The following is a 25157-nucleotide window of genomic DNA, read 5'->3' on the forward strand; positions in this document are numbered from 1 at the left end:
CAGTTTTGAAACACTCTTTTAGCAGCATCTGCAAGTGGATATTTGGAGCGCTTTGAGGCCAAGGCTGGAAAACGAAATCTCATCACATAAAAACTCGACAGAAGCATTCTCTGAAACTTCTTTGTGATGAGTGCATTCAACTCACAGACTCGAACGTTTCTTTTGATAGAACAGTTTAGAAACACTCCTTTTGTAGAATCTGCAAGTGTTTATTTGGAGCGCTTTGAGGCCTATGTTGGAAAAGGACATATCTTCACATCAAAAGTAGACAGACGCATTCTCAGAAACTTCTTTGTGATGAGTGCATTGAACTCACAGAGTTGAACCTACCTATTGATAGAGAAGTTTTGAAACACCCTTTTTGTAGAATCTGCAAGTGAATATTTGGCGCGATTTGAGGCCTATGCAGGAAACGGAAATATCTTCACATGAAAACTAGACAGATGAATTCTCAGAAACGTCTTTGGGATGAGTGCATTCAACTCACAGACTTGAAGCTTCCTTTTGAAAGAGCAGTTTCGAAACACTCTTTTTGTAGAATCTGCAAGTGGATATTTGGAGCGCTTTGAGGGCTATGCTGGAAAAGTTAATACCTTCACCTAAAAACTAGACAGACGCAAACTCAGAAACTTCTTTGTGACGTGTGCATTGAACTCACAGAGTTGAACCTTTCTTTTGATACAGAAGTTTTGAAACACTCTTTTCGTAGAATCTTCAAGTGGATGGATGGAGTGATTTGAGGCCTATGCTGGAAAAGGAAATACCTTCACGTAGAAACGAGACAAAAGCATTCTCAGAAAGTTCCCTGTGCTTTGTGCATTCAACTCACAGAGTTGAACATTCCCTTTGATAGAGCAGTTTTGAAACACTCTTTTTGTAGAATCTGCAAGTGGATATTTGGAGCGCTTTGAGGCCTCTGCCGCCAAAGGAATTATCATTGCATAAAAACTAGATGGAAGCGTTCTCAGAAACTTCCTTGTGATGAGTGCATTCAACTCGCAGAGTGGAACCTTCCTTTCGATAGACCAGTTTTGAAACACTGTTTTTGTAGAATCCGCAAGTGGCTATTTGGAGCTCTTTGAGGCTTATGCTGGAAAAGGAAATATCTTCGTCTACAAACTAGACAGAAGCATTCTCAGAAACTTCTTTGTCATGTGGGGATTGAACTCACACAGTTGAATATTCCTTTACATAGAGCTGTTTTGCAACACCCTTTCGGTGGAAAGTGAAAGTGCTTATTTGGTGCGATGGCGGCATCTAGTGGATAAGGAAATACATTCAGATGAAAACAAGATACATCCATTCTCAGAAACTTCTTTGTGATGACTGCATTCTACTCACAGAGTTGAACCTTCCTTTTGATAGAACAGTTTTGAAACACTCTTTTTGTGGAATCTGCAAGTGGCTATTTGGAGCGCTTTGAGGCCTATGCTGGAAAAGGAAATCTCTTCACATAAAACCTAGACAGAAGTATTCCCAGAAAGTTTTTCTGATGTGCGCATTCAACTCACCGAGTTGAACCTTCCTTTAGATAGAGCAGTTTTGAAACACTCTTGTGGTAGAATCTGCAAGTCGATATTTGGAAGGTTTGGAGGCCTATCCTGGGAAAGGAAATATCTTCCCATCAAAACTAGACAGAAGCATTCTCAGAAACTTCTTAGTGATGTGCGCATTCAAGTCACAGAGTTGAAGCTTCCTTTTGATATAGCAGTTTTGAACCACTCTTTTAGTAGAATCTGCAAGTGGATGTTCGGAGAGCTAAGAGGCCAACACTGGAAAAGGAAATCTCTTCACGTAAAAACTAGACGGAAGCATTCTCAGAAACTTCAATGGGCTTTACGCATTCAACTCACAGAGTGCAATGTTGCTTTTGAGAGCGCAGTTTTAAAACACTGTTTTTGTAGAATTTGCTAGAGGATGTTTGGAGCGATGTGAGGCCTTTGCTGGAAAAGGAAATATCTTCACATAAAACCTAGACAGAAGCATTCTCAGAAACTCCTTTGTGATGAGTGCATTCAAATCACACACTTGAACCTTCCTTTGGAAAGAGCAGTTTTGAAACACTCTTTCTGAAGAATCTGCAAGTGGATATTTGGAGCGATTTGAGGCCTATGCTGGAAATGAAATATCTTCACCTAAAAACTAGACGGAAGCATTCTCAGAAACTCCTTTGTGATGAGTGCATTCAACTCACAGAGTTGAAGCTTCCTTTTGATAGAGCAGTTTTGAAACACTCTTTTAGCAGCATCTGCAAGTGGATATTTGGAGCGCTTTGAGGCCAAGGCTGGAAAACGAAATCTCATCACATAAAAACTCGACAGAAGCATTCTCTGAAACTTCTTTGTGATGAGTGCATTCAACTCACAGACTCGAACGTTTCTTTTGATAGAACAGTTTAGAAACACTCCTTTTGTAGAATCTGCAAGTGTTTATTTGGAGCGCTTTGAGGCCTATGTTGGAAAAGGACATATCTTCACATCAAAAGTAGACAGACGCATTCTCAGAAACTTCTTTGTGATGAGTGCATTGAACTCACAGAGTTGAACCTACCTATTGATAGAGAAGTTTTGAAACACCCTTTTTGTAGAATCTGCAAGTGAATATTTGGCGCGATTTGAGGCCTATGCAGGAAACGGAAATATCTTCACATGAAAACTAGACAGATGAATTCTCAGAAACGTCTTTGTGATGAGTGCATTCAACTCACAGACTTGAAGCTTCCTTTTGAAAGAGCAGTTTCGAAACACTCTTTTTGTAGAATCTGCAAGTGGATATTTGGAGCGCTTTGAGGGCTATGCTGGAAAAGTTAATACCTTCACCTAAAAACTAGACAGACGCAAACTCAGAAACTTCTTTGTGACGTGTGCATTGAACTCACAGAGTTGAACCTTTCTTTTGATACAGAAGTTTTGAAACACTCTTTTCGTAGAATCTTCAAGTGGATGGATGGAGTGATTTGAGGCCTATGCTGGAAAAGGAAATACCTTCACGTAGAAACGAGACAAAAGCATTCTCAGAAAGTTCCCTGTGCTTTGTGCATTCAACTCACAGAGTTGAACATTCCCTTTGATAGAGCAGTTTTGAAACACTCTTTTTGTAGAATCTGCAAGTGGATATTTGGAGCGCTTTGAGGCCTCTGCCGCCAAAGGAATTATCATTGCATAAAAACTAGATGGAAGCGTTCTCAGAAACTTCCTTGTGATGAGTGCATTCAACTCGCAGAGTGGAACCTTCCTTTCGATAGACCAGTTTTGAAACACTGTTTTTGTAGAATCCGCAAGTGGCTATTTGGAGCTCTTTGAGGCTTATGCTGGAAAAGGAAATATCTTCGTCTACAAACTAGACAGAAGCATTCTCAGAAACTTCTTTGTCATGTGGGGATTGAACTCACACAGTTGAATATTCCTTTACATAGAGCTGTTTTGCAACACCCTTTCGGTGGAAAGTGAAAGTGCTTATTTGGTGCGATGGCGGCATCTAGTGGATAAGGAAATACATTCAGATGAAAACAAGATACATCCATTCTCAGAAACTTCTTTGTGATGACTGCATTCTACTCACAGAGTTGAACCTTCCTTTTGATAGAACAGTTTTGAAACACTCTTTTTGTGGAATCTGCAAGTGGCTATTTGGAGCGCTTTGAGGCCTATGCTGGAAAAGGAAATCTCTTCACATAAAACCTAGACAGAAGTATTCCCAGAAAGTTTTTCTGATGTGCGCATTCAACTCACCGAGTTGAACCTTCCTTTAGATAGAGCAGTTTTGAAACACTCTGTCTGTAGTACCTGCGAGTGGATATTTGGAGTGCTTTGAGTGCTACACTGTAAAAGCAAATATCTTCACTTGGAATCTAGACAGAAGAATTCTCAGAGACTTCCCTGTGCTCTCTGCATTCCACTCACAGAGTTGAACCTTCCTTTTGATAGAACAGTTTTGAAACACTCTTGTGGTAGAATCTGCAAGTCGATATTTGGAAGGTTTGGAGGCCTATCCTGGGAAAGGAAATATCTTCCCATCAAAACTAGACAGAAGCATTCTCAGAAACTTCTTAGTGATGTGCGCATTCAAGTCACAGAGTTGAAGCTTCCTTTTGATATAGCAGTTTTGAACCACTCTTTTAGTAGAATCTGCAAGTGGATGTTTGGAGAGCTAAGAGGCCAACACTGGAAAAGGAAATCTCTTCACGTAAAAACTAGACGGAAGCATTCTCAGAAACTTCAATGGGCTTTACGCATTCAACTCACAGAGTGCAATGTTGCTTTTGAGAGCGCAGTTTTAAAACACTGTTTTTGTAGAATTTGCTAGAGGATGTTTGGAGCGATGTGAGGCCTTTGCTGGAAAAGGAAATATCTTCACATAAAACCTAGACAGAAGCATTCTCAGAAACTCCTTTGTGATGAGTGCATTCAAATCACACACTTGAACCTTCCTTTGGAAAGAGCAGTTTTGAAACACTCTTTCTGAAGAATCTGCAAGTGGATATTTGGAGCGATTTGAGGCCTATGCTGGAAATGAAATATCTTCACCTAAAAACTAGACGGAAGCATTCTCAGAAACTCCTTTGTGATGAGTGCATTCAACTCACAGAGTTGAAGCTTCCTTTTGATAGAGCAGTTTTGAAACACTCTTTTAGCAGCATCTGCAAGTGGATATTTGTAGCGCTTTGAGGACAAGGCTGGAAAACGAAATCTCATCACATAAAAACTCGACAGAAGCATTCTCTGAAACTTCTTTGTGATGAGTGCATTCAACTCACAGACTCGAACGTTTCTTTTGATAGAACAGTTTAGAAACACTCCTTTTGTAGAATCTGCAAGTGTTTATTTGGAGCGCTTTGAGGCCTATGTTGGAAAAGGACATATCTTCACATCAAAAGTAGACAGACGCATTCTCAGAAACTTCTTTGTGATGAGTGCATTGAACTCACAGAGTTGAACCTACCTATTGATAGAGAAGTTTTGAAACACCCTTTTTGTAGAATCTGCAAGTGAATATTTGGCGCGATTTGAGGCCTATGCAGGAAACGGAAATATCTTCACATGAAAACTAGACAGATGAATTCTCAGAAACGTCTTTGTGATGAGTGCATTCAACTCACAGACTTGAAGCTTCCTTTTGAAAGAGCAGTTTCGAAACACTCTTTTTGTAGAATCTGCAAGTGGATATTTGGAGCGCTTTGAGGGCTATGCTGGAAAAGTTAATACCTTCACCTAAAAACTAGACAGACGCAAACTCAGAAACTTCTTTGTGACGTGTGCATTGAACTCACAGAGTTGAACCTTTCTTTTGATACAGAAGTTTTGAAACACTCTTTTCGTAGAATCTTCAAGTGGATGGATGGAGTGATTTGAGGCCTATGCTGGAAAAGGAAATACCTTCACGTAGAAACGAGACAAAAGCATTCTCAGAAAGTTCCCTGTGCTTTGTGCATTCAACTCACAGAGTTGAACATTCCCTTTGATAGAGCAGTTTTGAAACACTCTTTTTGTAGAATCTGCAAGTGGATATTTGGAGCGCTTTGAGGCCTCTGCTGCCAAAGGAATTATCATTGCATAAAAACTAGATGGAAGCGTTCTCAGAAACTTCCTTGTGATGAGTGCATTCAACTCGCAGAGTGGAACCTTCGTTTCGATAGACCAGTTTTGAAACACTGTTTTTGTAGAATCCGCAAGTGGCTATTTGGAGCTCTTTGAGGCTTATGCTGGAAAAGGAAATATCTTCGTCTACAAACTAGACAGAAGCATTCTCAGAAACTTCTTTGTCATGTGGGGATTGAACTCACACAGTTGAATATTCCTTTACATAGAGCAGTTTTGCAACACCCTTTCGGTGGAAAGTGAAAGTGCTTATTTGGTGCGATGGCGGCATCTAGTGGATAAGGAAATACATTCAGATGAAAACAAGATACATCCATTCTCAGAAACTTCTTTGTGATGACTGCATTCTACTCACAGAGTTGAACCTTCCTTTTGATAGAACAGTTTTGAAACACTCTTTTTGTGGAATCTGCAAGTGGCTATTTGGAGCGCTTTGAGGCCTATGCTGGAAAAGGAAATCTCTTCACATAAAACCTAGACAGAAGTATTCCCAGAAAGTTTTTCTGATGTGCGCATTCAACTCACCGAGTTGAACCTTCCTTTAGATAGAGCAGTTTTGAAACACTCTTGTGGTAGAATCTGCAAGTCGATATTTGGAAGGTTTGGAGGCCTATCCTGGGAAAGGAAATATCTTCCCATCAAAACTAGACAGAAGCATTCTCAGAAACTTCTTAGTGATGTGCGCATTCAAGTCACAGAGTTGAAGCTTCCTTTTGATATAGCAGTTTTGAACCACTCTTTTAGTAGAATCTGCAAGTGGATGTTCGGAGAGCTAAGAGGCCAACACTGGAAAAGGAAATCTCTTCACGTAAAAACTAGACGGAAGCATTCTCAGAAACTTCAATGGGCTTTACGCATTCAACTCACAGAGTGCAATGTTGCTTTTGAGAGCGCAGTTTTAAAACACTGTTTTTGTAGAATTTGCTAGAGGATGTTTGGAGCGATGTGAGGCCTTTGCTGGAAAAGGAAATATCTTCACATAAAACCTAGACAGAAGCATTCTCAGAAACTCCTTTGTGATGAGTGCATTCAAATCACACACTTGAACCTTCCTTTGGAAAGAGCAGTTTTGAAACACTCTTTCTGAAGAATCTGCAAGTGGATATTTGGAGCGATTTGAGGCCTATGCTGGAAATGAAATATCTTCACCTAAAAACTAGACGGAAGCATTCTCAGAAACTCCTTTGTGATGAGTGCATTCAACTCACAGAGTTGAAGCTTCCTTTTGATAGAGCAGTTTTGAAACACTCTTTTAGCAGCATCTGCAAGTGGATATTTGGAGCGCTTTGAGGCCAAGGCTGGAAAACGAAATCTCATCACATAAAAACTCGACAGAAGCATTCTCTGAAACTTCTTTGTGATGAGTGCATTCAACTCACAGACTCGAACGTTTCTTTTGATAGAACAGTTTAGAAACACTCCTTTTGTAGAATCTGCAAGTGTTTATTTGGAGCGCTTTGAGGCCTATGTTGGAAAAGGACATATCTTCACATCAAAAGTAGACAGACGCATTCTCAGAAACTTCTTTGTGATGAGTGCATTGAACTCACAGAGTTGAACCTACCTATTGATAGAGAAGTTTTGAAACACCCTTTTTGTAGAATCTGCAAGTGAATATTTGGCGCGATTTGAGGCCTATGCAGGAAACGGAAATATCTTCACATGAAAACTAGACAGATGAATTCTCAGAAACGTCTTTGTGATGAGTGCATTCAACTCACAGACTTGAAGCTTCCTTTTGAAAGAGCAGTTTCGAAACACTCTTTTTGTAGAATCTGCAAGTGGATATTTGGAGCGCTTTGAGGGCTATGCTGGAAAAGTTAATACCTTCACCTAAAAACTAGACAGACGCAAACTCAGAAACTTCTTTGTGACGTGTGCATTGAACTCACAGAGTTGAACCTTTCTTTTGATACAGAAGTTTTGAAACACTCTTTTCGTAGAATCTTCAAGTGGATGGATGGAGTGATTTGAGGCCTATGCTGGAAAAGGAAATACCTTCACGTAGAAACGAGACAAAAGCATTCTCAGAAAGTTCCCTGTGCTTTGTGCATTCAACTCACAGAGTTGAACATTCCCTTTGATAGAGCAGTTTTGAAACACTCTTTTTGTAGAATCTGCAAGTGGATATTTGGAGCGCTTTGAGGCCTCTGCTGCCAAAGGAATTATCATTGCATAAAAACTAGATGGAAGCGTTCTCAGAAACTTCCTTGTGATGAGTGCATTCAACTCGCAGAGTGGAACCTTCGTTTCGATAGACCAGTTTTGAAACACTGTTTTTGTAGAATCCGCAAGTGGCTATTTGGAGCTCTTTGAGGCTTATGCTGGAAAAGGAAATATCTTCGTCTACAAACTAGACAGAAGCATTCTCAGAAACTTCTTTGTCATGTGGGGATTGAACTCACACAGTTGAATATTCCTTTACATAGAGCAGTTTTGCAACACCCTTTCGGTGGAAAGTGAAAGTGCTTATTTGGTGCGATGGCGGCATCTAGTGGATAAGGAAATACATTCAGATGAAAACAAGATACATCCATTCTCAGAAACTTCTTTGTGATGACTGCATTCTACTCACAGAGTTGAACCTTCCTTTTGATAGAACAGTTTTGAAACACTCTTTTTGTGGAATCTGCAAGTGGCTATTTGGAGCGCTTTGAGGCCTATGCTGGAAAAGGAAATCTCTTCACATAAAACCTAGACAGAAGTATTCCCAGAAAGTTTTTCTGATGTGCGCATTCAACTCACCGAGTTGAACCTTCCTTTAGATAGAGCAGTTTTGAAACACTCTGTCTGTAGTACCTGCGAGTGGATATTTGGAGTGCTTTGAGTGCTACACTGTAAAAGCAAATATCTTCACTTGGAATCTAGACAGAAGAATTCTCAGAGACTTCCCTGTGCTCTCTGCATTCCACTCACAGAGTTGAACCTTCCTTTTGATAGAACAGTTTTGAAACACTCTTGTGGTAGAATCTGCAAGTCGATATTTGGAAGGTTTGGAGGCCTATCCTGGGAAAGGAAATATCTTCCCATCAAAACTAGACAGAAGCATTCTCAGAAACTTCTTAGTGATGTGCGCATTCAAGTCACAGAGTTGAAGCTTCCTTTTGATATAGCAGTTTTGAACCACTCTTTTAGTAGAATCTGCAGGTGGATGTTTGGAGAGCTAAGAGGCCAACACTGGAAAAGGAAATCTCTTCACGTAAAAACTAGACGGAAGCATTCTCAGAAACTTCAATGGGCTTTACGCATTCAACTCACAGAGTGCAATGTTGCTTTTGAGAGCGCAGTTTTAAAACACTGTTTTTGTAGAATTTGCTAGAGGATGTTTGGAGCGATGTGAGGCCTTTGCTGGAAAAGGAAATATCTTCACATAAAACCTGGACAGAAGCATTCTCAGAAACTCCTTTGTGATGAGTGCATTCAAATCACACACTTGAACCTTCCTTTGGAAAGAGCAGTTTTGAAACACTCTTTCTGAAGAATCTGCAAGTGGATATTTGGAGCGATTTGAGGCCTATGCTGGAAATGAAATATCTTCACCTAAAAACTAGACGGAAGCATTCTCAGAAACTCCTTTGTGATGAGTGCATTCAACTCACAGAGTTGAAGCTTCCTTTTGATAGAGCAGTTTTGAAACACTCTTTTAGCAGCATCTGCAGGTGGATATTTGGAGCGCTTTGAGGCCAAGGCTGGAAAACGAAATATCATCACATAAAAACTCGACAGAAGCATTCTCTGAAACTTCTTTGTGATGAGTGCATTCAACTCACAGACTCGAACGTTTCTTTTGATAGAACAGTTTAGAAACACTCCTTTTGTAGAATCTGCAAGTGTTTATTTGGAGCGCTTGGAGGCCTATGTTGGAAAAGGACATATCTTCACATCAAAAGTAGACAGACGCATTCTCAGAAACTTCTTTGTGATGAGTGCATTGAACTCACGGAGTTGAACCTACCTATTGATAGAGAAGTTTGGAAACACCCTTTTTGTAGAATCTGCAAGTGAATATTTGGCGCGATTTGAGGCCTATGCAGGAAACGGAAATATCTTCACATGAAAACTAGACAGATGAATTCTCAGAAACGTCTTTGTGATGAGTGCATTCAACTCACAGACTTGAAGCTTCCTTTTGAAAGAGCAGTTTCGAAACACTCTTTTTGTAGAATCTGCAAGTGGATATTTGGAGCGCTTTGAGGGCTATGCTGGAAAAGTTAATACCTTCACCTAAAAACTAGACAGACGCAAACCCAGAAACTTCTTTGTGACGTGTGCATTGAACTCACAGAGTTGAACCTTTCTTTTGATACAGAAGTTTTGAAACACTCTTTTCGTAGAATCTTCAAGTGGATGGATGGAGTGATTTGAGGCCTATGCTGGAAAAGGAAATACCTTCACGTAGAAACGAGACAAAAGCATTCTCAGAAAGTTCCCTCTGCTTTGTGCATTCAACTCACAGAGTTGAACATTCCCTTTGATAGAGCAGTTTTGAAACACTCTTTTTGTAGAATCTGCAAGTGGATATTTGGAGCGCTTTGAGGCCTCTGCCGCCAAAGGAATTATCATTGCATAAAAACTAGATGGAAGCGTTCTCAGAAACTTCCTTGTGATGAGTGCATTCAACTCGCAGAGTGGAACCTTCCTTTCGATAGACCAGTTTTGAAACACTGTTTTTGTAGAATCCGCAAGTGGCTATTTGGAGCTCTTTGAGGCTTATGCTGGAAAAGGAAATATCTTCGTCTACAAACTAGACAGAAGCATTCTCAGAAACTTCTTTCTCATGTGGGGATTGAACTCACAGAGTTGAACATTCCTTTACATAGAGCAGTTTTGCAACACCCTTTCGGTGGAAAGTGAAAGTGCTTATCTGGTGCGATGGCGGCATCTAGTGGATAAGGAAATACATTCAGATGAAAACAAGATACATCCATTCTCAGAAACTTCTTTGTGATGACTGCATTCTACTCACAGAGATGAACCTTCCTTTTGATAGAGCAGTTTTGAAACACTCTTTTTGTGGAATCTGCAAGTGGCTATTTGGAGCGCTTTGAGGCCTATGCTGGAAAAGGAAATCTCTTCACATAAAAGCTAGACAGAAGTATTCCCAGAAAGTTTTTCTGATGTGCGCATTCAACTCACCGAGTTGAACCTTCCTTTAGATAGAGCAGTTTGGAAACACTCTGTCTGTAGTACCTGCGAGTGGATATTTGGAGTGCTTTGAGTGCTACACTGTAAAAGCAAATATCTTCACTTGGAATCTAGACAGAAGAATTCTCAGAGACTTCCCTGTGCTCTCTGCATTCCACTCACAGAGTTGAACCTTCCTTTTGATAGAACAGTTTTGAAACACTCTTGTGGTAGAATCTGCAAGTCGATATTTGGAAGGTTTGGAGGCCTATCCTGGGAAAGGAAATATCTTCCCATCAAAACTAGACAGAAGCATTCTCAGAAACTTCTTAGTGATGTGCGCATTCAAGTCACAGAGTTGAAGCTTCCTTTTGATATAGCAGTTTTGAACCACTCTTTTAGTAGAATCTGCAGGTGGATGTTTGGAGAGCTAAGAGGCCAACACTGGAAAAGGAAATCTCTTCACGTAAAAACTAGACGGAAGCATTCTCAGAAACTTCAATGGGCTTTACGCATTCAACTCACAGAGTGCAATGTTGCTTTTGAGAGCGCAGTTTTAAAACACTGTTTTTGTAGAATTTGCTAGAGGATGTTTGGAGCGATGTGAGGCCTTTGCTGGAAAAGGAAATATCTTCACATAAAACCTGGACAGAAGCATTCTCAGAAACTCCTTTGTGATGAGTGCATTCAAATCACACACTTGAACCTTCCTTTGGAAAGAGCAGTTTTGAAACACTCTTTCTGAAGAATCTGCAAGTGGATATTTGGAGCGATTTGAGGCCTATGCTGGAAATGAAATATCTTCACCTAAAAACTAGACGGAAGCATTCTCAGAAACTCCTTTGTGATGAGTGCATTCAACTCACAGAGTTGAAGCTTCCTTTTGATAGAGCAGTTTTGAAACACTCTTTTAGCAGCATCTGCAGGTGGATATTTGGAGCGCTTTGAGGCCAAGGCTGGAAAACGAAATATCATCACATAAAAACTCGACAGAAGCATTCTCTGAAACTTCTTTGTGATGAGTGCATTCAACTCACAGACTCGAACGTTTCTTTTGATAGAACAGTTTAGAAACACTCCTTTTGTAGAATCTGCAAGTGTTTATTTGGAGCGCTTGGAGGCCTATGTTGGAAAAGGACATATCTTCACATCAAAAGTAGACAGACGCATTCTCAGAAACTTCTTTGTGATGAGTGCATTGAACTCACGGAGTTGAACCTACCTATTGATAGAGAAGTTTGGAAACACCCTTTTTGTAGAATCTGCAAGTGAATATTTGGCGCGATTTGAGGCCTATGCAGGAAACGGAAATATCTTCACATGAAAACTAGACAGATGAATTCTCAGAAACGTCTTTGTGATGAGTGCATTCAACTCACAGACTTGAAGCTTCCTTTTGAAAGAGCAGTTTCGAAACACTCTTTTTGTAGAATCTGCAAGTGGATATTTGGAGCGCTTTGAGGGCTATGCTGGAAAAGTTAATACCTTCACCTAAAAACTAGACAGACGCAAACCCAGAAACTTCTTTGTGACGTGTGCATTGAACTCACAGAGTTGAACCTTTCTTTTGATACAGAAGTTTTGAAACACTCTTTTCGTAGAATCTTCAAGTGGATGGATGGAGTGATTTGAGGCCTATGCTGGAAAAGGAAATACCTTCACGTAGAAACGAGACAAAAGCATTCTCAGAAAGTTCCCTGTGCTTTGTGCATTCAACTCACAGAGTTGAACATTCCCTTTGATAGAGCAGTTTTGAAACACTCTTTTTGTAGAATCTGCAAGTGGATATTTGGAGCGCTTTGAGGCCTCTGCCGCCAAAGGAATTATCATTGCATAAAAACTAGATGGAAGCGTTCTCAGAAACTTCCTTGTGATGAGTGCATTCAACTCGCAGAGTGGAACCTTCCTTTCGATAGACCAGTTTTGAAACACTGTTTTTGTAGAATCCGCAAGTGGCTATTTGGAGCTCTTTGAGGCTTATGCTGGAAAAGGAAATATCTTCGTCTACAAACTAGACAGAAGCATTCTCAGAAACTTCTTTGTCATGTGGGGATTGAACTCACAGAGTTGAACATTCCTTTACATAGAGCAGTTTTGCAACACCCTTTCGGTGGAAAGTGAAAGTGCTTATCTGGTGCGATGGCGGCATCTAGTGGATAAGGAAATACATTCAGATGAAAACAAGATACATCCATTCTCAGAAACTTCTTTGTGATGACTGCATTCTACTCACAGAGTTGAACCTTCCTTTTGATAGAGCAGTTTTGAAACACTCTTTTTGTGGAATCTGCAAGTGGCTATTTGGAGCGCTTTGAGGCCTATGCTGGAAAAGGAAATCTCTTCACATAAAACCTAGACAGAAGTATTCCCAGAAATTTTTCTGATGTGCGCATTCAACTCACCGAGTTGAACCTTCCTTTAGATAGAGCAGTTTGGAAACACTCTGTCTGTAGTACCTGCGAGTGGATATTTGGAGTGCTTTGAGTGCTACACTGTAAAAGCAAATATCTTCACTTGGAATCTAGACAGAAGAATTCTCAGAGACTTCCCTGTGCTCTCTGCATTCCACTCACAGAGTTGAACCTTCCTTTTGATAGAACAGTTTTGAAACACTCTTGTGGTAGAATCTGCAAGTCGATATTTGGAAGGTTTGGAGGCCTATCCTGGGAAAGGAAATATCTTCCCATCAAAACTAGACAGAAGCATTCTCAGAAACTTCTTAGTGATGTGCGCATTCATGTCACAGAGTTGAAGCTTCCTTTTGATATAGCAGTTTTGAACCACTCTTTTAGTAGAATCTGCAGGTGGATGTTTGGAGAGCTAAGAGGCCAACACTGGAAAAGGAAATCTCTTCACGTAAAAACTAGACGGAAGCATTCTCAGAAACTTCAATGGGCTTTACGCATTCAACTCACAGAGTGCAATGTTGCTTTTGAGAGCGCAGTTTTAAAACACTGTTTTTGTAGAATTTGCTAGAGGATGTTTGGAGCGATGTGAGGCCTTTGCTGGAAAAGGAAATATCTTCACATAAAACCTGGACAGAAGCATTCTCAGAAACTCCTTTGTGATGAGTGCATTCAAATCACACACTTGAACCTTCCTTTGGAAAGAGCAGTTTTGAAACACTCTTTCTGAAGAATCTGCAAGTGGATATTTGGAGCGATTTGAGGCCTATGCTGGAAATGAAATATCTTCACCTAAAAACTAGACGGAAGCATTCTCAGAAACTCCTTTGTGATGAGTGCATTCAACTCACAGAGTTGAAGCTTCCTTTTGATAGAGCAGTTTTGAAACACTCTTTTAGCAGCATCTGCAGGTGGATATTTGGAGCGCTTTGAGGCCAAGGCTGGAAAACGAAATATCATCACATAAAAACTCGACAGAAGCATTCTCTGAAACTTCTTTGTGATGAGTGCATTCAACTCACAGACTCGAACGTTTCTTTTGATAGAACAGTTTAGAAACACTCCTTTTGTAGAATCTGCAAGTGTTTATTTGGAGCGCTTGGAGGCCTATGTTGGAAAAGGACATATCTTCACATCAAAAGTAGACAGACGCATTCTCAGAAACTTCTTTGTGATGAGTGCATTGAACTCACGGAGTTGAACCTACCTATTGATAGAGAAGTTTTGAAACACCCTTTTTGTAGAATCTGCAAGTGAATATTTGGCGCGATTTGAGGCCTATGCAGGAAACGGAAATATCTTCACATGAAAACTAGACAGATGAATTCTCAGAAACGTCTTTGTGATGAGTGCATTCAACTCACAGACTTGAAGCTTCCTTTTGAAAGAGCAGTTTCGAAACACTCTTTTTGTAGAATCTGCAAGTGGATATTTGGAGCGCTTTGAGGGCTATGCTGGAAAAGTTAATACCTTCACCTAAAAACTAGACAGACGCAAACCCAGAAACTTCTTTGTGACGTGTGCATTGAACTCACAGAGTTGAACCTTTCTTTTGATACAGAAGTTTTGAAACACTCTTTTCGTAGAATCTTCAAGTGGATGGATGGAGTGATTTGAGGCCTATGCTGGAAAAGGAAATACCTTCACGTAGAAACGAGACAAAAGCATTCTCAGAAAGTTCCCTGTGCTTTGTGCATTCAACTCACAGAGTTGAACATTCCCTTTGATAGAGCAGTTTTGAAACACTCTTTTTGTAGAATCTGCAAGTGGATATTTGGAGCGCTTTGAGGCCTCTGCCGCCAAAGGAATTATCATTGCATAAAAACTAGATGGAAGCGTTCTCAGAAACTTCCTTGTGATGAGTGCATTCAACTCGCAGAGTGGAACCTTCCTTTCGATAGACCAGTTTTGAAACACTGTTTTTGTAGAATCCGCAAGTGGCTATTTGGAGCTCTTTGAGGCTTATGCTGGAAAAGGAAATATCTTCGTCTACAAACTAGACAGAAGCATTCTCAGAAACTTCTTTCTCATGTGGGGATTGAACTCACAGAGTTGAACATTCCTTTACATAGAGCAGTTTTGCAACACCCTTTCGGTGGAAAGTGAAAGTGCTTATCTGGTGCGATGGCGGCATCTAGTGGATAAGGAAATACATTCAGATGAAAACAAGATACATCCATTCTCAGAAACTTCTTTGTGATGACTGCATTCTACTCACAGAGTTGAACCTTCCTTTTGATAGAGCAGTTTTGAAACACTCTTTTTGTGGAATCTGCAAGTGGCTATTTGGAGCGCTTTGAGGCCTATGCTGGAAAAGGAAATCTCTTCACATAAAACCTAGACAGAAGTATTCCCAGAAAGTTTTTCTGATGTGCGCATTCAACTCACCGAGTTGAACCTTCCTTTAGATAGAGCAGTTTGGAAACACTCTGTCTGTAGTACCTGCGAGTGGATATTTGGAGTGCTTTGAGTGCTACACTGTAAAAGCAAATATCTTCACTTGGAATCTAGACAGAAGAATTCTCAGAGACTTCCCTGTGCTCTCTGCATTCCACTCACAGAGTTGAACCTTCCTTTTGATAGAACAGTTTTGAAACACTCTTGTGGTAGAATCTGCAAGTCGATATTTGGAAGGTTTGGAGGCCTATCCTGGGAAAGGAAATATCTTCCCATCAAAACTAGACAGAAGCATTCTCAGAAACTTCTTAGTGATGTGCGCATTCAAGTCACAGAGTTGAAGCTTCCTTTTGATATAGCAGTTTTGAACCACTCTTTTAGTAGAATCTGCAGGTGGATGTTTGGAGAGCTAAGAGGCCAACACTGGAAAAGGAAATCTCTTCACGTAAAAACTAGACGGAAGCATTCTCAGAAACTTCAATGGGCTTTACGCATTCAACTCACAGAGTGCAATGTTGCTTTTGAGAGCGCAGTTTTAAAACACTGTTTTTGTAGAATTTGCTAGAGGATGTTTGGAGCGATGTGAGGCCTTTGCTGGAAAAGGAAATATCTTCACATAAAACCTGGACAGAAGCATTCTCAGAAACTCCTTTGTGATGAGTGCATTCAAATCACACACTTGAACCTTCCTTTGGAAAGAGCAGTTTTGAAACACTCTTTCTGAAGAATCTGCAAGTGGATATTTGGAGCGATTTGAGGCCTATGCTGGAAATGAAATATCTTCACCTAAAAACTAGACGGAAGCATTCTCAGAAACTCCTTTGTGATGAGTGCATTCAACTCACAGAGTTGAAGCTTCCTTTTGATAGAGCAGTTTTGAAACACTCTTTTAGCAGCATCTGCAGGTGGATATTTGGAGCGCTTTGAGGCCAAGGCTGGAAAACGAAATATCATCACATAAAAACTCGACAGAAGCATTCTCTGAAACTTCTTTGTGATGAGTGCATTCAACTCACAGACTCGAACGTTTCTTTTGATAGAACAGTTTAGAAACACTCCTTTTGTAGAATCTGCAAGTGTTTATTTGGAGCGCTTGGAGGCCTATGTTGGAAAAGGACATATCTTCACATCAAAAGTAGACAGACGCATTCTCAGAAACTTCTTTGTGATGAGTGCATTGAACTCACGGAGTTGAACCTACCTATTGATAGAGAAGTTTGGAAACACCCTTTTTGTAGAATCTGCAAGTGAATATTTGGCGCGATTTGAGGCCTATGCAGGAAACGGAAATATCTTCACATGAAAACTAGACAGATGAATTCTCAGAAACGTCTTTGTGATGAGTGCATTCAACTCACAGACTTGAAGCTTCCTTTTGAAAGAGCAGTTTCGAAACACTCTTTTTGTAGAATCTGCAAGTGGATATTTGGAGCGCTTTGAGGGCTATGCTGGAAAAGTTAATACCTTCACCTAAAAACTAGACAGACGCAAACCCAGAAACTTCTTTGTGACGTGTGCATTGAACTCACAGAGTTGAACCTTTCTTTTGATACAGAAGTTTTGAAACACTCTTTTCGTAGAATCTTCAAGTGGATGGATGGAGTGATTTGAGGCCTATGCTGGAAAAGGAAATACCTTCACGTAGAAACGAGACAAAAGCATTCTCAGAAAGTTCCCTGTGCTTTGTGCATTCAACTCACAGAGTTGAACATTCCCTTTGATAGAGCAGTTTTGAAACACTCTTTTTGTAGAATCTGCAAGTGGATATTTGGAGCGCTTTGAGGCCTCTGCCGCCAAAGGAATTATCATTGCATAAAAACTAGATGGAAGCGTTCTCAGAAACTTCCTTGTGATGAGTGCATTCAACTCGCAGAGTGGAACCTTCCTTTCGATAGACCAGTTTTGAAACACTGTTTTTGTGGAATCCGCAAGTGGCTATTTGGAGCTCTTTGAGGCTTATGCTGGAAAGGGAAATATCTTCGTCTACAAACTAGACAGAAGCATTCTCAGAAACTTCTTTGTCATGTGGGGATTGAACTCACAGAGTTGAACATTCCTTTACATAGAGCAGTTTTGCAACACCCTTTCGGTGGAAAGTGAAAGTGCTTATCTGGTGCGATGGCGGCATCTAGTGGATAAGGAAATACATTCAGATGAAAACAAGATACATCCATTCTCAGAAACTTCTTTGTGATGACTGCATTCTACTCACAGAGTTGAACCTTCCTTTTGATAGAGCAGTTTTGAAACACTCTTTTTGTGGAATCTGCAAGTGGCTATTTGGAGCGCTTTGAGGCCTATGCTGGAAAAGGAAATCTCTTCACATAAAACCTAGACAGAAGTATTCCCAGAAATTTTTCTGATGTGCGCATTCAACTCACCGAGTTGAACCTTCCTTTAGATAGAGCAGTTTGGAAACACTCTGTCTGTAGTACCTGCGAGTGGATATTTGGAGTGCTTTGAGTGCTACACTGTAAAAGCAAATATCTTCACTTGGAATCTAGACAGAAGAATTCTCAGAGACTTCCCTGTGCTCTCTGCATTCCACTCACAGAGTTGAACCTTCCTTTTGATAGAACAGTTTTGAAACACTCTTGTGGTAGAATCTGCAAGTCGATATTTGGAAGGTTTGGAGGCCTATCCTGGGAAAGGAAATATCTTCCCATCAAAACTAGACAGAAGCATTCTCAGAAACTTCTTAGTGATGTGCGCATTCATGTCACAGAGTTGAAGCTTCCTTTTGATATAGCAGTTTTGAACCACTCTTTTAGTAGAATCTGCAGGTGGATGTTTGGAGAGCTAAGAGGCCAACACTGGAAAAGGAAATCTCTTCACGTAAAAACTAGACGGAAGCATTCTCAGAAACTTCAATGGGCTTTACGCATTCAACTCACAGAGTGCAATGTTGCTTTTGAGAGCGCAGTTTTAAAACACTGTTTTTGTAGAATTTGCTAGAGGATGTTTGGAGCGATGTGAGGCCTTTGCTGGAAAAGGAAATATCTTCACATAAAACCTGGACAGAAGCATTCTCAGAAACTCCTTTGTGATGAGTGCATTCAAATCACACACTTGAACCTTCCTTTGGAAAGAGCAGTTTTGAAACACTCTTTCTGAAGAATCTGCAAGTGGATATTTGGAGCGATTTGAGGCCTATGCTGGAAATGAAATATCTTCACCTAAAAACTAGACGGAAGCATTCTCAGAAACTCCTTTGTGATGAGTGCATTCAACTCACAGAGTTGAAGCTTCCTTTTGATAGAGCAGTTTTGAAACACTCTTTTAGCAGCATCTGCAGGTGGATATTTGGAGCGCTTTGAGGCCAAGGCTGGAAAACGAAATATCATCACATAAAAACTCGACAGAAGCATTCTCTGAAACTTCTTTGTGATGAGTGCATTCAACTCACAGACTCGAACGTTTCTTTTGATAGAACAGTTTAGAAACACTCCTTTTGTAGAATCTGCAAGTGTTTATTTGGAGCGCTTGGAGGCCTATGTTGGAAAAGGACATATCTTCACATCAAAAGTAGACAGACGCATTCTCAGAAACTTCTTTGTGATGAGTGCATTGAACTCACAGAGTTGAACCTACCTATTGATAGAGAAGTTTGGAAACACCCTTTTTGTAGAATCTGCAAGTGAATATTTGGCGCGATTTGAGGCCTATGCAGGAAACGGAAATATCTTCACATGAAAACTAGACAGATGAATTCTCAGAAACGTCTTTGTGATGAGTGCATTCAACTCACAGACTTGAAGCTTCCTTTTGAAAGAGCAGTTTCGAAACACTCTTTTTGTAGAATCTGCAAGTGGATATTTGGAGCGCTTTGAGGGCTATGCTGGAAAAGTTAATACCTTCACCTAAAAACTAGACAGACGCAAACCCAGAAACTTCTTTGTGACGTGTGCATTGAACTCACAGAGTTGAACCTTTCTTTTGATACAGAAGTTTTGAAACACTCTTTTCGTAGAATCTTCAAGTGGATGGATGGAGTGATTTGAGGCCTATGCTGGAAAAGGAAATACCTTCACGTAGAAACGAGACAAAAGCATTCTCAGAAAGTTCCCTCTGCTTTGTGCATTCAACTCACAGAGTTGAACATTCCCTTTGATAGAGCAGTTTTGAAACACTCTTTTTGTAGAATCTGCAAGTGGATATTTGGAGCGCTTTGAGGCCTCTGCCGCCAAAGGAATTATCATTGCATAAAAACTAGATGGAAGCGTTCTCAGAAACTTCCTTGTGATGAGTGCATTCAACTCGCAGAGTGGAACCTTCCTTTCGATAGACCAGGTTTGAAACACTGTTTTTGTGGAATCCGCAAGTGGCTATTTGGAGCTCTTTGAGGCTTATGCTGGAAAGGGAAATATCTTCGTCTACAAACTAGACAGAAGCATTCTCAGAAACTTCTTTGTCATGTGGGGATTGAACTCACAGAGTTGAACATTCCTTTACATAGAGCAGTTTTGCAACACCCTTTCGGTGGAAAGTGAAAGTGCTTATCTGGTGCGATGGCGGCATCTAGTGGATAAGGAAATACATTCAGATGAAAACAAGATACATCCATTCTCAGAAACTTCTTTGTGATGACTGCATTCTACTCACAGAGTTGAACCTTCCTTTTGATAGAGCAGTTTTGAAACACTCTTTTTGTCGAATCTGCAAGTGGCTATTTGGAGCGCTTTGAGGCCTATGCTGGAAAAGGAAATCTCTTCACATAAAACCTAGACAGAAGTATTCCCAGAAAGTTTTTCTGATGTGCGCATTCAACTCACCGAGTTGAACCTTCCTTTAGATAGAGCAGTTTGGAAACACTCTGTCTGTAGTACCTGCGAGTGGATATTTGGAGTGCTTTGAGTGCTACACTGTAAAAGCAAATATCTTCACTTGGAATCTAGACAGAAGAATTCTCAGAGACTTCCCTGTGCTCTCTGCATTCCACTCACAGAGTTGAACCTTCCTTTTGATAGAACAGTTTTGAAACACTCTTGTGGTAGAATCTGCAAGTCGATATTTGGAAGGTTTGGAGGCCTATCCTGGGAAAGGAAATATCTTCCCATCAAAACTAGACAGAAGCATTCTCAGAAACTTCTTAGTGATGTGCGCATTCAAGTCACAGAGTTGAAGCTTCCTTTTGATATAGCAGTTTTGAACCACTCTTTTAGTAGAATCTGCAAGTGGATGTTCGGAGAGCTAAGAGGCCAACACTGGAAAAGGAAATCTCTTCACGTAAAAACTAGACGGAAGCATTCTCAGAAACTTCAATGGGCTTTACGCATTCAACTCACAGAGTGCAATGTTGCTTTTGAGAGCGCAGTTTTAAAACACTGTTTTTGTAGAATTTGCTAGAGGATGTTTGGAGCGATGTGAGGCCTTTGCTGGAAAAGGAAATATCTTCACATAAAACCTAGACAGAAGCATTCTCAGAAACTCCTTTGTGATGAGTGCATTCAAATCACACACTTGAACCTTCCTTTGGAAAGAGCAGTTTTGAAACACTCTTTCTGAAGAATCTGCAAGTGGATATTTGGAGCGATTTGAGGCCTATGCTGGAAATGAAATATCTTCACCTAAAAACTAGACGGAAGCATTCTCAGAAACTCCTTTGTGATGAGTGCATTCAACTCACAGAGTTGAAGCTTCCTTTTGATAGAGCAGTTTTGAAACACTCTTTTAGCAGCATCTGCAAGTGGATATTTGGAGCGCTTTGAGGCCAAGGCTGGAAAACGAAATCTCATCACATAAAAACTCGACAGAAGCATTCTCTGAAACTTCTTTGTGATGAGTGCATTCAACTCACAGACTCGAACGTTTCTTTTGATAGAACAGTTTAGAAACACTCCTTTTGTAGAATCTGCAAGTGTTTATTTGGAGCGCTTTGAGGCCTATGTTGGAAAAGGACATATCTTCACATCAAAAGTAGACAGACGCATTCTCAGAAACTTCTTTGTGATGAGTGCATTGAACTCACAGAGTTGAACCTACCTATTGATAGAGAAGTTTGGAAACACCCTTTTTGTAGAATCTGCAAGTGAATATTTGGCGCGATTTGAGGCCTATGCAGGAAACGGAAATATCTTCACATGAAAACTAGACAGATGAATTCTCAGAAACGTCTTTGTGATGAGTGCATTCAACTCACAGACTTGAAGCTTCCTTTTGAAAGAGCAGTTTCGAAACACTCTTTTTGTAGAATCTGCAAGTGGATATTTGGAGCGCTTTGAGGGCTATGCTGGAAAAGTTAATACCTTCACCTAAAAACTAGACAGACGCAAACTCAGAAACTTCTTTGTGACGTGTGCATTGAACTCACAGAGTTGAACCTTTCTTTTGATACAGAAGTTTTGAAACACTCTTTTCGTAGAATCTTCAAGTGGATGGATGGAGTGATTTGAGGCCTATGCTGGAAAAGCAAATACCTTCACGTAGAAACGAGACAAAAGCATTCTCAGAAAGTTCCCTGTGCTTTGTGCATTCAACTCACAGAGTTGAACATTCCCTTTGATAGAGCAGTTTTGAAACACTCTTTTTGTAGAATCTGCAAGTGGATATTTGGAGCGCTTTGAGGCCTCTGCTGCCAAAGGAATTATCATTGCATAAAAACTAGATGGAAGCGTTCTCAGAAACTTCCTTGTGATGAGTGCATTCAACTCGCAGAGTGGAACCTTCGTTTCGATAGACCAGTTTTGAAACACTGTTTTTGTAGAATCCGCAAGTGGCTATTTGGAGCTCTTTGAGGCTTATGCTGGAAAAGGAAATATCTTCGTCTACAAACTAGACAGAAGCATTCTCAGAAACTTCTTTGTCATGTGGGGATTGAACTCACACAGTTGAATATTCCTTTACATAGAGCAGTTTTGCAACACCCTTTCGGTGGAAAGTGAAAGTGCTTATTTGGTGCGATGGCGGCATCTAGTGGATAAGGAAATACATTCAGATGAAAACAAGATACATCCATTCTCAGAAACTTCTTTGTGATGACTGCATTCTACTCACAGAGTTGAACCTTCCTTTTGATAGAACAGTTTTGAAACACTCTTTTTGTGGAATCTGCAAGTGGCTATTTGGAGCGCTTTGAGGCCTATGCTGGAAAAGGAAATCTCTTCACATAAAACCTAGACAGAAGTATTCCCAGAAAGTTTTTCTGATGTGCGCATTCAACTCACCGAGTTGAACCTTCCTTTAGATAGAGCAGTTTTGAAACACTCTGTCTGTAGTACCTGCGAGTGGATATTTGGAGTGCTTTGAGTGCTACACTGTAAAAGCAAATATCTTCACTTGGAATCTAGACAGAAGAATTCTCAGAGACTTCCCTGTGCTCTCTGCATTCCACTCACAGAGTTGAACCTTCCTTTTGATAGAACAGTTTTGAAACACTCTTGTGGTAGAATCTGCAAGTCGATATTTGGAAGGTTTGGAGGCCTATCCTGGGAAAGGAAATATCTTCCCATCAAAACTAGACAGAAGCATTCTCAGAAACTTCTTAGTGATGTGCGCATTCAAGTCACAGAGTTGAAGCTTCCTTTTGATATAGCAGTTTTGAACCACTCTTTTAGTAGAATCTGCAGGTGGATGTTTGGAGAGCTAAGAGGCCAACACTGGAAAAGGAAATCTCTTCACGTAAAAACTAGACGGAAGCATTCTCAGAAACTTCAATGGGCTTTACGCATTCAACTCACAGAGTGCAATGTTGCTTTTGAGAGCGCAGTTTTAAAACACTGTTTTTGTAGAATTTGCTAGAGGATGTTTGGAGCGATGTGAGGCCTTTGCTGGAAAAGGAAATATCTTCACATAAAACCTGGACAGAAGCATTCTCAGAAACTCCTTTGTGATGAGTGCATTCAAATCACACACTTGAACCTTCCTTTGGAAAGAGCAGTTTTGAAACACTCTTTCTGAAGAATCTGCAAGTGGATATTTGGAGCGATTTGAGGCCTATGCTGGAAATGAAATATCTTCACCTAAAAACTAGACGGAAGCATTCTCAGAAACTCCTTTGTGATGAGTGCATTCAACTCACAGAGTTGAAGCTTCCTTTTGATAGAGCAGTTTTGAAACACTCTTTTAGCAGCATCTGCAGGTGGATATTTGGAGCGCTTTGAGGCCAAGGCTGGAAAACGAAATATCATCACATAAAAACTCGACAGAAGCATTCTCTGAAACTTCTTTGTGATGAGTGCATTCAACTCACAGACTCGAACGTTTCTTTTGATAGAACAGTTTAGAAACACTCCTTTTGTAGAATCTGCAAGTGTTTATTTGGAGCGCTTGGAGGCCTATGTTGGAAAAGGACATATCTTCACATCAAAAGTAGACAGACGCATTCTCAGAAACTTCTTTGTGATGAGTGCATTGAACTCACGGAGTTGAACCTACCTATTGATAGAGAAGTTTGGAAACACCCTTTTTGTAGAATCTGCAAGTGAATATTTGGCGCGATTTGAGGCCTATGCAGGAAACGGAAATATCTTCACATGAAAACTAGACAGATGAATTCTCAGAAACGTCTTTGTGATGAGTGCATTCAACTCACAGACTTGAAGCTTCCTTTTGAAAGAGCAGTTTCGAAACACTCTTTTTGTAGAATCTGCAAGTGGATATTTGGAGCGCTTTGAGGGCTATGCTGGAAAAGTTAATACCTTCACCTAAAAACTAGACAGACGCAAACCCAGAAACTTCTTTGTGACGTGTGCATTGAACTCACAGAGTTGAACCTTTCTTTTGATACAGAAGTTTTGAAACACTCTTTTCGTAGAATCTTCAAGTGGATGGATGGAGTGATTTGAGGCCTATGCTGGAAAAGGAAATACCTTCACGTAGAAACGAGACAAAAGCATTCTCAGAAAGTTCCCTCTGCTTTGTGCATTCAACTCACAGAGTTGAACATTCCCTTTGATAGAGCAGTTTTGAAACACTCTTTTTGTAGAATCTGCAAGTGGATATTTGGAGCGCTTTGAGGCCTCTGCCGCCAAAGGAATTATCATTGCATAAAAACTAGATGGAAGCGTTCTCAGAAACTTCCTTGTGATGAGTGCATTCAACTCGCAGAGTGGAACCTTCCTTTCGATAGACCAGTTTTGAAACACTGTTTTTGTAGAATCCGCAAGTGGCTATTTGGAGCTCTTTGAGGCTTATGCTGGAAAAGGAAATATCTTCGTCTACAAACTAGACAGAAGCATTCTCAGAAACTTCTTTGTCATGTGGGGATTGAACTCACAGAGTTGAACATTCCTTTACATAGAGCAGTTTTGCAACACCCTTTCGGTGGAAAGTGAAAGTGCTTATCTGGTGCGATGGCGGCATCTAGTGGATAAGGAAATACATTCAGATGAAAACAAGATACATCCATTCTCAGAAACTTCTTTGTGATGACTGCATTCTACTCACAGAGATGAACCTTCCTTTTGATAGAGCAGTTTTGAAACACTCTTTTTGTGGAATCTGCAAGTGGCTATTTGGAGCGCTTTGAGGCCTATGCTGGAAAAGGAAATCTCTTCACATAAAACCTAGACAGAAGTATTCCCAGAAAGTTTTTCTGATGTGCGCATTCAACTCACCGAGTTGAACCTTCCTTTAGATAGAGCAGTTTGGAAACACTCTGTCTGTAGTACCTGCGAGTGGATATTTGGAGTGCTTT

Source organism: Pongo abelii, chromosome 4 (assembly GCF_028885655.2).
Source record: "Pongo abelii isolate AG06213 chromosome 4, NHGRI_mPonAbe1-v2.0_pri, whole genome shotgun sequence".
Classification (NCBI taxonomy): domain Eukaryota; kingdom Metazoa; phylum Chordata; class Mammalia; order Primates; family Hominidae; genus Pongo; species Pongo abelii.